This window comes from Alligator sinensis, unplaced genomic scaffold (assembly GCF_000455745.1).
Source record: "Alligator sinensis unplaced genomic scaffold, ASM45574v1 scaffold658_1, whole genome shotgun sequence".
Classification (NCBI taxonomy): Eukaryota; Metazoa; Chordata; order Crocodylia; family Alligatoridae; genus Alligator; species Alligator sinensis.
The window spans coordinates 769,751-784,946 of record NW_005842109.1 but is presented as its reverse complement, the minus strand read 5'-3'; the positions used below and the strand labels follow the sequence as shown (position 1 = coordinate 784,946).

At 43.8% G+C, this 15,196-nt stretch overlaps 1 long non-coding RNA gene and 1 other non-coding gene across 10 annotated transcripts in view; one reads left to right on the top strand and one right to left on the bottom strand.

The window, feature by feature from the left end:
* LOC106722244 overlaps positions 1 to 15,196 on the bottom strand; it is a 61,945-nt gene that overhangs the window by 21,801 nt on the left and 24,948 nt on the right. For 7 of the 9 annotated variants that reach the window (XR_003094285.1, XR_003094280.1, XR_003094277.1 and 4 more), the window contains 2 exons: positions 12,167 to 12,219; positions 9,477 to 9,928 (listed from right to left, as the gene is read on the bottom strand). This is a non-coding gene — a long non-coding RNA (uncharacterized LOC106722244). Of the gene's footprint in view, positions 1 to 9,476; positions 9,929 to 12,166; positions 12,220 to 15,196 lie in introns of those variants that run through there. The other 2 variants (XR_003094283.1, XR_003094284.1) reach the window with 1 other exon arrangement.
* On the top strand, positions 10,027 to 10,162 carry LOC112550431. Its single transcript, XR_003094287.1, has one exon. It is a non-coding gene; the product is annotated as a U4 spliceosomal RNA (small nuclear RNA).

Below are 15,196 nucleotides of genomic sequence, written 5' to 3'. Positions count from 1 at the left end.
GAAAGAGAAAAAGATGGCATGGCTGAGGAAAGAGAAAAGAGGCACCATATATTTTCTCCCTCACCTGTGGGCACCTCCCCAAGACCCATCAAACCAGTCCATATGCCTTCCAATTTTCCCTCTTCCCCCACCCATTGTGACAAGTGTCTTGGTTTTTCAGTTGAGAAATCTGCTCAATTTACCTGTGACACACATGGTCAATCTGCAACCCTACCAAGTTTGCAATGTCCCCTTTTGGATGCATGTAGCACATTATGATGCAGATTTTTTGTTCTGCTTCCATTAATCCTATTTGTTATCTCACAGCATTTCCATGTTAGATTACAATTGTGACAGAATTCAAGGATCAACAGACATAAAGGACAAAGTTCAGGTCAAGCAATTTCTAATAATAAGACAATGTTCTTGTGCTGATGAATTGTCTTTCTCTGATAATATGAGTTAGGGATGGGAAGAATCCATTTTTATTGTATTTGTTCAGTAATACATCATAGAAATCTGAGTAATAAGACATACCACACAACTACATGAAAATAAATGTTATATATTCCTGTAGTACATCATCATGAGATTTTCCCGTTCAGGGGAAGGTGGGGGGTTCCATGTTTTTTCCCTATGGTATACTTGCCTCCAGGGGCAGATCCAAGGGTGTGCACTGGTACACTTGCACCCCCTTTTGATTCCTGGTCCATCCAAAGTTTAAGGCCAACTGCCTAGCAGTGGCAGCAGCACTTCTACTCAAGCAGCAGTGACGGAGTCAGTTGACTTAATGACTCAGTATAATTTGCTTGATTCCTTCTAAACTCTTTGTTCCATAGGTGTTAATGACCCTCTGTCCTTTTAAGTGGGTTTTAATTGTTCCACTACTCTAGCTAGCCTTCCTTCTGCAACATTGCCATCTGTTAGATGCTCCTAGTCACCTAGCTCCCATTTCACAGCCCTGCAGACTTTTTTAACTTTAGCTAAAACCATTAGCTCACATACGGAAATCACTTTCAATGAAGCACTGGAAGCACTGTCTGTATGCCCAGGAAGGCTTCATTTTGTTTTAGGAATCTAAAAGAGAGATATACACTTAACTATAATGACTCTGGGGTTAATGAAACAATATCTTTGGATTATTTTTGCCTATTTTATTCTGTTTTTTTATGTAATATATGCTATACCAAATTAAATTACATTCCAATGCAGATTTTTTGTGCAATCTTAAATTGAATAATATAGCTGTAGACCCCTGTTTATTAGTGAAGCTTCTAGATTTTTCCTAACTGGAGAAAATGTGTGTTGTATTATATATGATGGTGCACACCATCTGCACTCCCCTTTTCAAAATCCTAGATCCACCCATGCCTGCCTTCCAGGTGTCACAACCCAAGGGTGTGATTTTGTTTGTGTGTGCTTCGGCACTGCTAAATTGTTCCCGCTAAATTGTAGCTTCTTTGCACGGTGGAGTTTTCTGCTGCAAAAGAGAACCCTGGTGCAAAAGAATTCCCGCCAATTTGTAGCTTTCTTTGCAGGGTGCATTTCTTTGTTGCAGCACAGAAATGCTCGTTGCAAAGAGTTCCCGCCATTCGTATTCAAATTTGTGCCCCACCATTGGCCAGTTCTAAATTATTCACACGTGGCGGCTAGTGATTGGCTTGCTAGCCGTATAAAAAGCTTGAGTGGTTTCCGCCCAAGTTGGAGGACTCCACGAACACCAGGAGGAGGAGACTTCACTTCTTGTGAAGATCTCTAAGCGCTGCGGAGCCTATTGGACCCAGCGCATTTAAAGCAGGCAACAGGGGTCTGATCAGCCTCTAGCCTCTCCCCGTCACCGAACGCAGTCCTCGACGTATCACTCTTCCCTGTGCACAAAAAGATCCACTTCGGTTGGCGCGACGGGCTCGCGGTTTAGAGCCTCCAACTGGATGGGCTAGAAGAGTGTTCACGGGAAGGAACTCTAGTCCGCCTCTTATCTTTTCTATCTGCAACTGTAACTCAAGCAAGTTTTCCTGCCTGCACCGCGACCACCTTTGGTGTAAGTAAACAATCTTTAAATCAACCATTACGCGTCTGTAACTAATTCTAGCCCGTGCGTGCCTTGCCGCCGCACGGTCTCCTCTGACCCCGCGTGCCCGGGCTGCTGGCCACAGCCCGCGTGCGCAAAGACGGGTCCGCATATCGCTCCCGGCTCGCACATGGCAACATGGATGGGATCGGGAGGCGGCCCGCACACCAGGCAGAAAAAAAATGATGTAGGGCAGCCTTTGAGGTAAAGCAGACCACCATACATTTCAGTTAAAGTTCTAAATCCTGGCTGGAGTCTGCAGAGGAAGTTGATTTCCTGGAAAAGATAGATTTTAACTTGCTGACATTCTTTGTCGTGATATTTATTGCTCTCTTTGCTACTTAATTAGCAGCTGGATTGTGCACCTATGGAAATAAAAGGAGCCTTGCCATTGTCTTTAAAAAGGAACAGGATTAGAGTCTCATTTCTTTTCCCATTTTTTATTCTTCCCCATAAGAGGAATTACTGAAATGGAAGGAAGCTGGAGTGCCAAAGTATATAGGCCGTGTGTTTCCTGGCCTACAGTAGCCACTACAAGAGGGAGAAATTTCCTCTGTGAACCATTCCATACTTGTCCGCTACAGTGCTTTCTGTGTCTTTCTGAAGTGTTTGATTCTGGCTATTGTCTGAAAAAGGAGGCTGAACAATGTGCCTATGAATAAGACCCACTACATTTTTCACAGTGAATATAAAGGTAAGTCTGACTGGTGTCCCCTCTTTGAGACTGTGGTTCCCAACCACTGAGCCATGCAGGGAGGAGAGTGTTCAAGGACTGAGACAGGAGGTTCAGGGTGATGACACACGACTCCAGGAGAAGTCAATACATTTTTTAACTTGTAATTTTGTTCTGTCTCTATGCTCTGTTCATACTTAGAGCATCTGTGTGGACATTTTTTATAGCCTGCATCTAGGAAACATTCTATTTTGTGTCATTACAAAGGAATGGAGGAAATACAGAGCAGCATGGGAATCAACAGGCACTTTCAGTTATAGAGGTCTGTTTGTGTAAAACTTCCAGCAAACACTAGCAGAGCCCACCCAGGGTGTGTACAATTACTACTTACATGGTCAGCACTTACATTACATTTCAGAGTGTCCTAGACAAATTGAAGGCATGGGCCAAAGGGCATCTCATGAGGTTCAACAAGGACAAGTGCAAAGTCCTACACTCAAGACAGAACAACCCCATGCACCAGTACAGGCTGGGGCTGACTGGCTGGGCAGCAGCTCTGCAGAAAAGGACCTGGGGGTTACAGTGGACAATAAGTTGAATACAAGTCAGCAGTGTCCCCTTTTTGCAAAGAACAGTAACAGCATACTGGGCTGCAATGGTAGGAGTGTTGCCAGCAGGTCAAGGGAAGTGATTATTCCCCTCTATTCAGCAGCGGTGAGGCCACATCTGGAGTACTGTGTCCAGTTTTCAGCCCCCCACTACCCCACTACTACTTCTGGTACTGCTTTATCAGAAGAAAATGGAAAATCAGGTTGTATTTTTGCAGTGACCAAGCTGCAGCAAGTTTATACCATTCCTACTTTTGTGAGTCTGCTTTGTACCAATGTGATTTGGGCAAAAGCTGCCAGATTTCTACATGATTCACTTGTGGTATGCAGAATTACTATACCCAAAGAATTTGATAGATGAGAAGAAGGAGCATACTCAGTGAGTATTCCTCCTCAGGGTATGTGTGTCTTGGATGCTGGAGCACCTGAACTTTTCCCAGTTAAGGGCCCCATCAATAACCTGCCAGAGTGTAGCTAATGCATCCAGCCTGCTCAAAACAGAAGATATTGCAACAACATTCACCTTCCAAAAAAAGGGCACAGCCTACAGGTCATAGCCTGTAATTCTTTATCTTTATCTCAGTGGTCTTCCATTTAACTCAATAGTAAGCAGTACAGTGAGTGACCTCCAATTTTTCAATTTGCACAGGCTTTATCTATGTGATATTTTCTAGTGCCAGCTATTATTTGGCAGTGACTCCCACTGTAAGATATTGGTTTTAGTTGTTTAAAACTTTCCCAAGTTTCAGCTGCTCATACTGAAAATTTTGAATGGTAAGTATCTACCGCTGACTGATTTTTATTTATTTACTGATTTTATAAGCTTCCTCTGAAATAGTTCATCTTTTTTCTGAGAACAGGACTAGGGAAAAAATACAATGTTTTGTCCATGTCAAAAAATGAGGTGTCCTTTCCTTTTGCAAGTGCTTGTCTCCCTCCTCCCACTTCCTTGGGTCAGAGATCTGAAAACTGACAGGAGGTAAGAGGCTTTTGTGTCAGAGATGTCCCTTTCGCCATTATTGTGAAAAGCCAACCAAAGATGCCATGCTATAAGCCTTTGAAAAATCACACTGTGTACTTTCTCAGGAGAGATTTCTTTGATGTTAACTAAAATTGTTGGAGTCTGTCGTCAGAGACAGTTCCAGCCTCTCAGCCTTCCCAGCACTAACCAAAGTACACATGTGCCTTCCACACAAAGAAAATTATCATGTTCCAGCCCACAGAGATGGAGACCGAGCTGGACTTCCCTAATAATGACCACTCCTGAGTCCCAGCTGCTCTGGATCCAAAAATGAAAGCAGGGACATGTTTCTCTATTGCTCTCAAGAACCCTCCTGCTGGCATGTCCAGCAGGAGGGTTTGAATGAAAAAAATGAATCAGATTTGAATGAAAAAAGGAAAAAACTAGACCAGAGGGCCAGATAGCTGTAGACTGGGACAGAGTCTACTGATACGGAGACTGAAGCAGGGGAAAGAAATTAGGACGTAATTAGGAGACTGAGACAGATGTTGGGAGAGAGGTAGGTCTAGCAGAGAGACTGAGACTGAGACAGAGAGCCCACAAGAGGAGCCAGTGATTGGTTAAGCAATTTGAACATATTCTTACAGAAAGAGTTTAGATCTCTAGAACAGTAGATGCATGTGCAGCAAAACTAGGCAAGAATTTGCAGGCAGTCTATTGCCACAGTAACTTAGTTGCTCAAAGGAATATTGAGCTGAAGCTATGCTCATGAAGAGTCAGTTTGAAATCTACCATGGCAGCAACAGGAGAATAATTTGTAGGCCTGTTGCTACTGTCTGCTTCTATCAAGGAGTGGTAGTTTGGGCTTTTTTGGAGTGAGAAGGGAGACAGAAAAATGTGCCTGCTAAGCTTTACAACTAATTTGAAAAAGAATATAGCAAACAGTTTCAGGAACATCTGGCGCTGGGTGCAGCTCAATATGAAGTGACTTTGATCCAGAGGATGGAAGCAAAGTGAGAAAGAAGGAAGCAGCATGCTGTAAACTTAGACTGCAACTCAGACAACACATGGATCTGTGAAACTTGTAACAAGCTGTGTCACTGTTGAATTGGGCTGGTCAGCCACAAGCGGATTCATCAGGCACCTGACTAGGCCTCTTACACGTACACCATTATCCAGAGGATTGACAGTTGCCTAGTAATCATTATTTAAAAACTAATAAATTCCACATGTTCTATGCTGAGCATATGACTGATTTTTAAATCTGGGAGAATTTTACAAGAGAGTGCCAGCATCAATCAATCAATTAGCATTGATTACTGGAATGGAGATGAAACACAATAAGGATAATTTAATCAGGTTTCCTGAACAATGGGCTTGAGTGTGCTTAAGGTTAGGATGTTCCTGCTGCCACACAGCCCCCTAATGTGAGGTGTTAGTAACCTTTTTAGATTCTCCATGACTATGTCGATACAGATCTGTGGAATATGGATGGGGAGGAGCAATGAGAGGATACTAGGTGTGTCTAGGAGCAGTTCTGGGAGTCAGAGGCTGGGAGACTGCAGAGAAGGGAGGGGATAGTGGAGACAGAGAAGTGACAGAGGGAAAAGGAAAGAGATTTTGGAAAAGGAAAGAGAGGAAAGGGGAATTTTTTGGAAGGGAAGGGAAATAAATGAGGATATGCTGTAGAGGAAGTGAGTGGTATTAGGACTGAGAGCACAGGCCAGCAGGCTAGAGGAAAAGATTAATGGGTTGAGACAGAGGAGTGATTGGCAAAAAACCCCAGAGGTCTCAGAAGTGGGGGGACCATGTCAGTCTTAAATGAGCGAATGTGCCAGGATGTGGTAGGGCTGCTATATTGATGGGGTATGAGGAAGAGTGGCTGTACCTCTCTCTCCCTTATGTGTACCAGCACATAGCTGGGGAAAACCAGCCACAGCTGCGATGGGGGGTACAGCTAGGAGAGAGCAGTGCGGGGAGGATGTGGGGCCAGTTTACTGTATAGCTTTGTCTATGTAACCAAGGGAGTGTGTGCCCCTTTAGTCAAATGCTGCCTGTGATATATGTGTGCACCGTTAGAGGGCACCAGAAATCAAGGAGCAACTTGTAAGTGTTAATGGGTTCTAAAATACTAATGGCTGAATGAATTAGGAAGGAAGTTGCTGGAAATGTTGGCAAGGAAGGCTATTTGTTGTAGAGGATGACAGAGGAGAGGATAGAGAAGGACCATGCACAGCAAGTTACCCCGGGGGCGGTAGGGGAGGCTGGGGCCAGCACTGTGCCTGTCCCAGCAGCCTTACCTCGGGTACTGGGGGCCTCCCAGGGCTTCAGTCACAGTGAGTGTGCTTTGCAGAGCCTGGCTGGCAGCAGGAAGCCTGGCTCCACTTGTCATCAGTGCTCACTGCCTGAGTGTGCACTGCACTGTTTTTTTGTTTCCACAGGTTTTTCTGATCTCTGGGGTCATTAAAACCTGTGGAAAATAAAACTGGTGCCATGCATGCTCAGGCAGCACACCCTTGAAGTGTGGAGAACACCAGACTGTGCAATATGTGGCACTGCAAACTTTTGTGGTGCTACATACTACACGACCACGCTCGTCTGGATGTGACCAATGGGTGCATCTACACGTGCACTTTACTGCAGAGTTGACTAATTAGCACTTTGTGCTGGGGTGGAACAAGCCCCAGGCTGGCAGCAGAGTTGGAGGCTCAGCCGCATAGCTTCAAAGTTTCGGTACTCTCATACACCAGCCAGCTCCTGTGCTGCCAATGCCGCCACCCAGAGCCTAACACTGACCCCCTGAGCCTGCTGCTCTTCCCTGGCTCAAAGTGGTGTGGTTCTGGGTGCACATGTAGACACTGCATCCAGAAGCAGCTGACTCTGGTGCAAATGGCGAGAATTAACTGAATGTGTAGATGAACCCCATATTGTCTATACCATGCCTGCTAAATGTTACAACTGCTGCACTACCTTTTATAACTTTTTCAGCCTTATCCAATAGTACATCCACAGACTACATGTCTTCCACCTCACTGGTGCCAATTCCCCAGTAAGAAGACCCTTATGTAAAGCTACTGATACAACCTATAGACCACAGCACTGAAGTGCTTCTCAGAATATCAGAAAATGAGATTTGATAATTGCCCCTCTTTCCTCTGTGTCCCTGCATCTCCAAAACTAGACAGATTTACTCAGACACAAGAGAATTAGGATGAGTCCTCACTTTAAAAATGAAATTCATATTGGTTAGTGCTACAGCCTTCCTTTTCTAATCCAGTTCAGAGAGCAGGAGTTTATTCATATGACATGCACACATATTCAGGGGCATGTCTCAAGGGCTATATTCCACACATGCTGTAAAGTATCCTGGCGCTGGGGCAAACTCCTACCTATATTCCAAGTCTCATCTGAAACACTCCTAGGTGCTAATGCACTGTTGACTTTATGATAAGGAATACAGGGCCCTATCTAAGTGTTACACAGTGACACAACTTCCCTCCCCTTTCCTTCTAGGAATTCTATCTTAAAAAATATCAAAGAGTGCTCCTGAGCCTAATGGCCCATAAGATTAGTGTGAGTAAGGTGTGCCAGGTTCTGCAGCCAAAAGGACATGAAGGATGTTCATCACATCCAGCCACTTAGACTCCCCAACTTGAATGACCAGAATGACTTTGACTTTCCAGCTGGGGACTGACTTACTGATTCATTCATTTACAGCTGGATCAATTGGGGGCAGCCTTTGGTTTGCATCCAGAACAGCATTCAGACTCAGACCTCTGAAACTGCAAGAAGGTACCATCTCTGCTCTGCCACTGCATCCCTCAATTCTAACCTTATTCCCTTTATGTCTGTTTCTTTTCCTGCTACTAAAGCTGTTAGTACTGCTCAAGTGTCTGCCCAGACACATGCCAGATCCTGCTGCCTATGCCAACCTGAACTTGAATGCTGGATCCAGCCACTCGCCTGCCCGACTCCAGGTGCCAGATCTGGCCACACAACAGCCCAATTCCATGTGCCAGATTTGGCCATGTGGTGGCCTGATCCTACCCCCACACATGGCCTAATCCTACGCACCAGATCTGGCTGTGGAGTGACAAGCAGGGAAGTGACAACTAATGCTGCCACCACTTCCTTGCCACCAAATTTCTGGACCCATGGGGAGACCCACTGGCTGGATGACATGGCTCTGCAGGCCAGATCTGGCCAGCAGGCCAGAGGTTGAGTACCATGGTATTAGTTGTCTCCATTCTTGACCTTGTACCTTACCAAAGCAGTGATTCACAGCCAAAGTGGTCCCCTCAGTTGTCCTGTCAGTTATATTGCAGCAGCGTTATCTGGCCCTGTAATAAATAGCCTCTCACGTGAACTTGCTTTCACTCCTGCCAGCAACATTACCAGGTTCTGTAGCCAGTTAGGCCACCAAGACAGAGGATGAGGATTATATCCCCTAACAGGGGGTAGAGGCATCTTGTTTTGGAGTGAAAACTAAGACAAACATACCCGGATGCTGTTGAATGGGAATTGCTATATAAAAACCTGAGATATCATTTTAATAATCTTCCTTTTACTGAAGACACTTTAAACCTCTCACAGGGTTATGATAAGGAGTTGCTCAGCCATTTTATGAGAATAAAACATTCTAGCTCTTTTTTCAACTTAAATTAAAACATGGAAATGTACATTGTATTCAGAACACTTCTTTACCTCCATCAAGAACTGTGCATACCCTTGATAAATTGATGAACTGTGCCTTACAGATGTGTGAAATACTTGAGTAAAAGATTGAGATCATATTATTTCTAGAGCTCTGTTACTGAGAGAAAGGTGCTTTCAGTGTCTGACATTCTCTGGGTTTCACAGTTCCTGGTTTTCCAGCTATCTCCAGAGTCTGTTGTTTTCTCTGAAACAAGGCAACATTTTCTGTATATTGTTGTAAAGTGAACTAGTTGGGGAGCTTAGGGGGGCTTTTCTTTCTTCTACAAAATAATATTTTGTTTCATTAACCCCCTGAATTTGAGCTTGGCTCCTGTTTCTCTACATAGGCAGTAAATTGACAGGGAAATGAAACTGACTTTGTATTTTCACTTCACTATTCTGTGCAGTGTATCATTGTGACTGGCATTGAACAAGGGACAAGGATAACTCTAAAAGCTGAGTCAGCCGTTTTCCAGTACAGAAGAGAAATGATCCTTAAGAAAGGATTTAATTCCTAAATACAAGATATAGCATCCCCCAGCACACACAAACACATATTTGGAGTTACCAGGAGAACAGTGGGATTTTGTTGGAAACTCCAAATGTAAAAAGGAAAATCACCATTTCCAGTGATGGGTCAAAATAAGAAGTAAAGCGAAGTTAGTAGTGTCTATTTTGCAGAACACTGCTTTGTACCAGGATCCTTGTTTCTGCTGCTGTTGCCTCAAAGGTTTTCAGAGACGGTAAGAGGAAAGGCGTTATATGTGGCTGTAGGTCTCTTTTCCTTTCATGTTGTTTTTGCTGGGAAGGGAAGAAATCCAGAGAAAGTGCTTCTGTTCCACCAAGATCACAGCTATGCTATTCCAAGACTTCAAAGCTGACTTGTGATGGTAAAAAAATTAGTCTGTACTTTTTTCCTGTTTTTTATGGTGTAAGATAGCCTGAAATAAAATAAAGTAGCAGTCAGGTAACAGGGGTTGATTTATCTTTTACTTTAGAAATAAATTAGGTCTGTCTCTTGACATCTTTGGACAGTGGCAGGATTGCACAGTGGCAGTATCATAGCCAATGAGGTTAATCCAAGGTGTGATTATTGCTAATTGAAAACTTTTCCTGAGATTGAAAGCTGAACATCTGAGATGGGAGAGCACAATTAGTTATACTGTTTAAGGAGATAGGACTGCCAGGGTCTTCTCAAGGCCACCAAGTCTAGCCACTTTTGTGCACAGGCAGCTATTTTCCCAGAGTCATAGAATCAGAGAAAATGAGGGTTGGAAGGGATCTCAGGAGGTCATCTACTCCAACCCCCTGCCCAGAGCAGGACCTTCTTAATAAAATCATTCCAGACGGGGCTTTGTCTAGCCAGGCCTTAAAAACCTCCAAGGACAGAGATTCCACCACCTCCCTGGGTAACCTGTTCCAGTGTTTTACTACCCTCGTAGTCAGAAAAATTCTTCCTAATATCTAACCTAAACTCCCCTTGCTGCAACTTGAGACCATTGCTCCTTGTTCTGTCATCTGCCATCACTGAGAACAGTCCAGCTTCATCCTCTTTCAAATCTCCCTTCAGATAGCTGATGGCTGCTATTTAATCTCCCCTCAATCTTTACTTCTCTAGACTAAATAAGCCCAATTCCCTCAGGCTGTCCTCAGAAGGCATGTGCCCCAACCCCCTCACCAGTTTTGTTGCCCTCTGCTGGACTCTCTCCAATTTGTCCACATCCTTTCTGCAGTGGGGGGCCCAAAATTGAACACTGCAACCCAGATGTGGCCTCAACAGTGCTGAATAGAGGGGAATAATCACTTCCCTTGACCTACTGCCAACACACCTACCAATGCAGCCCAGTATGCCATTAGCCTTCTTCACAACAAGGGCACACTGTCAGCTCATATTCAGCTCACTTTATACTGTAACCTGCAGGTCCTTTTCTGCAGAGCTGCTGCCCAGCCAGTCAGCCCCCAGCTAGTACTGGTGCATGGGATTGTTCTGTCCTAAGAAACTGTCCATTCCAATCCCACCCACATCGCAGCCAGAGCCATGGACCACTTTCTGAAAACAAACCACCCTACAACATATCACAGATAAAAAGCAGGGGAGACAAGGGTATCTCCAGTGTCCTGCCACTGCAGTGGCAAAGAATTAGTAAAAATAATTAAAAAATGGATCTTTGGGGGATTGTTTATTTCTGGTAATAATTATTTAGCCTCTAATACAGAGCTGGCAGAAATGTTCATTTAAAAAAAAATGAAATAACCTAGCCCTCCGGATTGAACAGCCCCTTCAAATACAGGCTTCTTTTCTGCATCATAAATAGGCGTGGCAGAATTTTATTTTTATATTTTAATAATTTTGACAGATAACATCAATGCTTATTTTTAAGCATTTATTTTGATTTCAATTTATTTAAATTTCCAGGATTGCACAAAATTAAGGGTGTGGGGGCGGGGTAGACAATTTGTTAATGACAGTATACGATTACTATAGTGCAGTTTAACCACCCACTATGACAAACATAAATACTGTAGGATTCCTGTTAGGTGAGTGGCAGGGCTGCCATCAATCCCAGATCTGCTGGCCTACAGCTCCCTCATCCACTTTCTCCCTACTTCTTCCTTTGCTCCCAGTCCCCTGGAGTTTCTGGGAGTTGCAGTCCAAAGTAGAGTCAGCACGGTTCTGTAAGACTGCTCCCCCTGTAGTCACATACTCCATCAGCCATCATTTTTCTTACATCCCCTTTCTATAAATTTTGATTATTAACAATGAAAATATTTTTTGTCTGTCTGAAAGCATGAGGTGAAATTGACATTTATTAATGTTTACCAATAAAAATCAAATCCTGCCAAGCCTAATCATAAAGAAGAAAATACATGCGTTCCCCTATTTTCCTTCAGCCCATCACCTTCCAATAAAATCTTCCCTCTCCTCTTCTTTCCCTTCCATTATATAACATCTATAAAGGCCAGATCATAGCAAAGCAATAGGAATAAGCCAGGTGATTATTAGTAGTAGTAGTATTTATTGATACAGTAAATATAAAAGTGCTAATTATTGTTTAGTAGGGTGAAGACTTCACATTACAGAAAATTGTGCCTCCCTCCTCGGAGTAAAGGGTATGTAGAAAAGACAAAGGGTAATCCAGTCCTTTGCATATTCATGAGGTCTAATATGAATTAAGTACCATATATGCAGCAACAGGGTTTCCACACCTTCTTCTACCTATATGACATCCTTCTGTATCATCAAAACAAAGGAAATAAAGTATTCAGTACTTGGACTGAGACATATACAAAGGCAACGATTAAGACTCTTCGAAAATGTTTATGTTTAATACTGAATTCCAAAGACTAACTTTGTAATTGTGGTTTCTCTTACCAAAACTTCTAGCAATGGGACAGAAATGCAATTTTATCTTTGAAGCAGGGTGTTCCTTAGGCTCCCTGCCAATGTAATTGGCTTATTTGTATCCTTCCCTACTGATTACCTCAGGGTACCCTACGTCCCTACAAGACCTATAAACTGATGATTTCAGTGCATGAAAATCATAAATATTGTTCTGGAACTGGCATGGTCCTTACAGCTTCCTACCCTCAAACTAATTATTGCTGTCAAAACTGCCCAATAGATTTGCAACCTTTTCCTTCAATCTCACATTGTAAAAATAGGGGAGGCTGCTAAAAAGCAATGGGGAAATTAATCTTTTCCTTCCACTGAGTGCTAGGAAAATATCCTCCAGGAACTTTGCATAGGAAGCTCTGGGCCACTATGTTTGGCTTTCAGTTTTGGGTTTCCAACATTCTCAGCCAGATTCCTTCAACCAGGCCATTCTTCGGCTGTATTATATATGGGCCATTCTGAAAGATGCTAGATCTTTCTGATCTTGCATAGAGAATGGTCTTAGGCTGAGCTCTAGAGGAAGGCAAATGTAGAGATAATTTAATTTTTCCTTGTCACAAAATACCATTTTTTAAACCAAAACTACTTAATATGATATTATTCAGAAGTTATAGCCTTTGCATAGAGTTACAAAGTCATAGAGTCATAAAGAAGTAGGGCTGGAAGAGACCTCAAAAGGTCATCTAGTCTGAACTCCTACCTGAGGCAGGACCATACCTATCCAAACCATCCCATACAACCATAATCTAAACTCTACATAAGACTACCCTCAACCCTGACACAACACAGACTTAACACCCTAACTTGCCACAGATAAAGCAGGGGAACCACAGCAGCCAATGCCTGCTTCTATAAAATATTGCCAGTATACGCCCAAGAGATCCCAGATAGAGGGCTATGCCCTCCACTACAGAGGAAGGCAAAAAACCCCACAATTCATACCAATCTGATCCTGGGGTAAAATTCCTTCCTGACCCCAAATGTAGTGATTGATCTGATCCTGAATGGAGGGGTAAGACCACCTAGCCAGGAACCTCTAGCTTTGCTTGTAGCAAGAGAATCAGCACACCCCAGTTGAAGTCCCCAGCCTTAGTTATATCCAACACGCAATGCCTCTGGGAAGGTTTAAAAACACACTGACATATAACAGAAAAAGGGGAGGGGGACAGGGGGTGGGAGTAACCAGCAAAGCCCAGAAGCATGGGAAATACCCATGGAAGAAAATAAGCATAGTTATGCCTAGATCATCCCTGACCAGTGGCTGTCCAACCTCTTCTTGAACACCTCCCATGATGGAGAGTCTACAACTTCCTTAGGCAGTCTATTCCACTGCCTCACTCTTCTAACAGTGAAGAAGTTTTTTCTGGATATCCACCTAAATTTATGTTGCTGCAGCTTCAAGCCATTGGTCCACATCCTCCTGTCTGCAGCAAGAGAGAAAAGGTGTTTTTCCTCTTGATGACAGCTCTTCAAGTATTTGCTATCATGTATCCTCTTAAGTGCCTTTTCTGTAAGCTAAACATACCTAGCTCCTTCACCCTCTCCTTGTATGACTTGCCTTCCAAGCCCTTGATCATCTTTGCTGCCCACCTCTGGACTCTCTGTAATATCTCCACGTATTTTTTAAAATGTGGAGCCCAGAACTGCACACAGTACTCAAGGGCTAGAGACAGAAGCTACACATAAACTGGTTTAAGTGATCAGAAACTGGTTTAAACCTGTAACAGAACAGAAGTTCAGTGCACATAAACCAGTTTCAAAATGGCGGAAACTGGTTTAAGATAAACCTGGTTGAGTGTACTATCAAACTTAACTGATTTAGGTCAAACCAGTTTATGAAACTTCTGTCCCAGACCCCTTCCTGATTCAAGTTAAATCAGAGTTCCCCAGCATCCCAGCATGGTTTGCATCCCTGGGTTGGGTTGTGCTGTCTGCTCCAGAGAACAGGGCTGGCCCTGCCCCTCTGTTTCCTACCTGGAGTGGTGAGGACTGGTTCACTGGCCAGCTCACTGCCCGCCCCACCCCTCCCCACACTCTTCCTGGGCAAACCCCAGCTAGGGTCTGGGAATAGGGAGGGGGGTTAACTCATCTTCCCCTGACTAAAGAGCTTCCCTACCCTGCTGGCATACTTAGTGCTGGCTGAAACTGTGGACTACAAATCCCAGAGGTACCTGGAAGTAGGAAGAAGTGATGAGCAACCCTGCAGAGTCCTGTTCCTATGATTGTGCACTGCAAATCCCAGAGACCTTGGGGGCAGCAGGAAGAGGAAGCAAACATACATCCCATGCTGGCTACCTGCCAGAGAGCCTTGCTGTAGTGCCCCATGATTTCTGGCTTGAGACACTGCAGGCATGTGGCTGCATTTCCTGAATCAAAAGTGAATGTTCATTTGTTTATTGATTCAATCTTTGCAGCTTATACTAATCTGCAAAGACCAAATCAATTCAGCCTTGGGCTTTTTGACTGTCTGTACTTAGCCCAGATGAGGCCTAACCAATGCTGAGTAGAGAGGCACTATCACCTTCCCTGTCTTGCATTTAATGCTTCTACTGATGCAGCCCAAAGCCACATTCACCTTTTGTGCAGCTGCATCACATTCATATTGAGTCTGTGGTCTACTAAGCAGGGTTCAAATTACAATTCGACTCTTGGGGGAGTCTGCAAAAAAAATTAAACGGGTTCATTGATTAACAAGTCCACCTAAGTGGAGGTGCAGTCCATAGTTTCATAGTAGCTAGGGTCAGGAGGGACCTGAACAGATCATCTAGCCTGACCCCCTGCCACTGGCATGAATGAATGCTGGGTTCACACAACC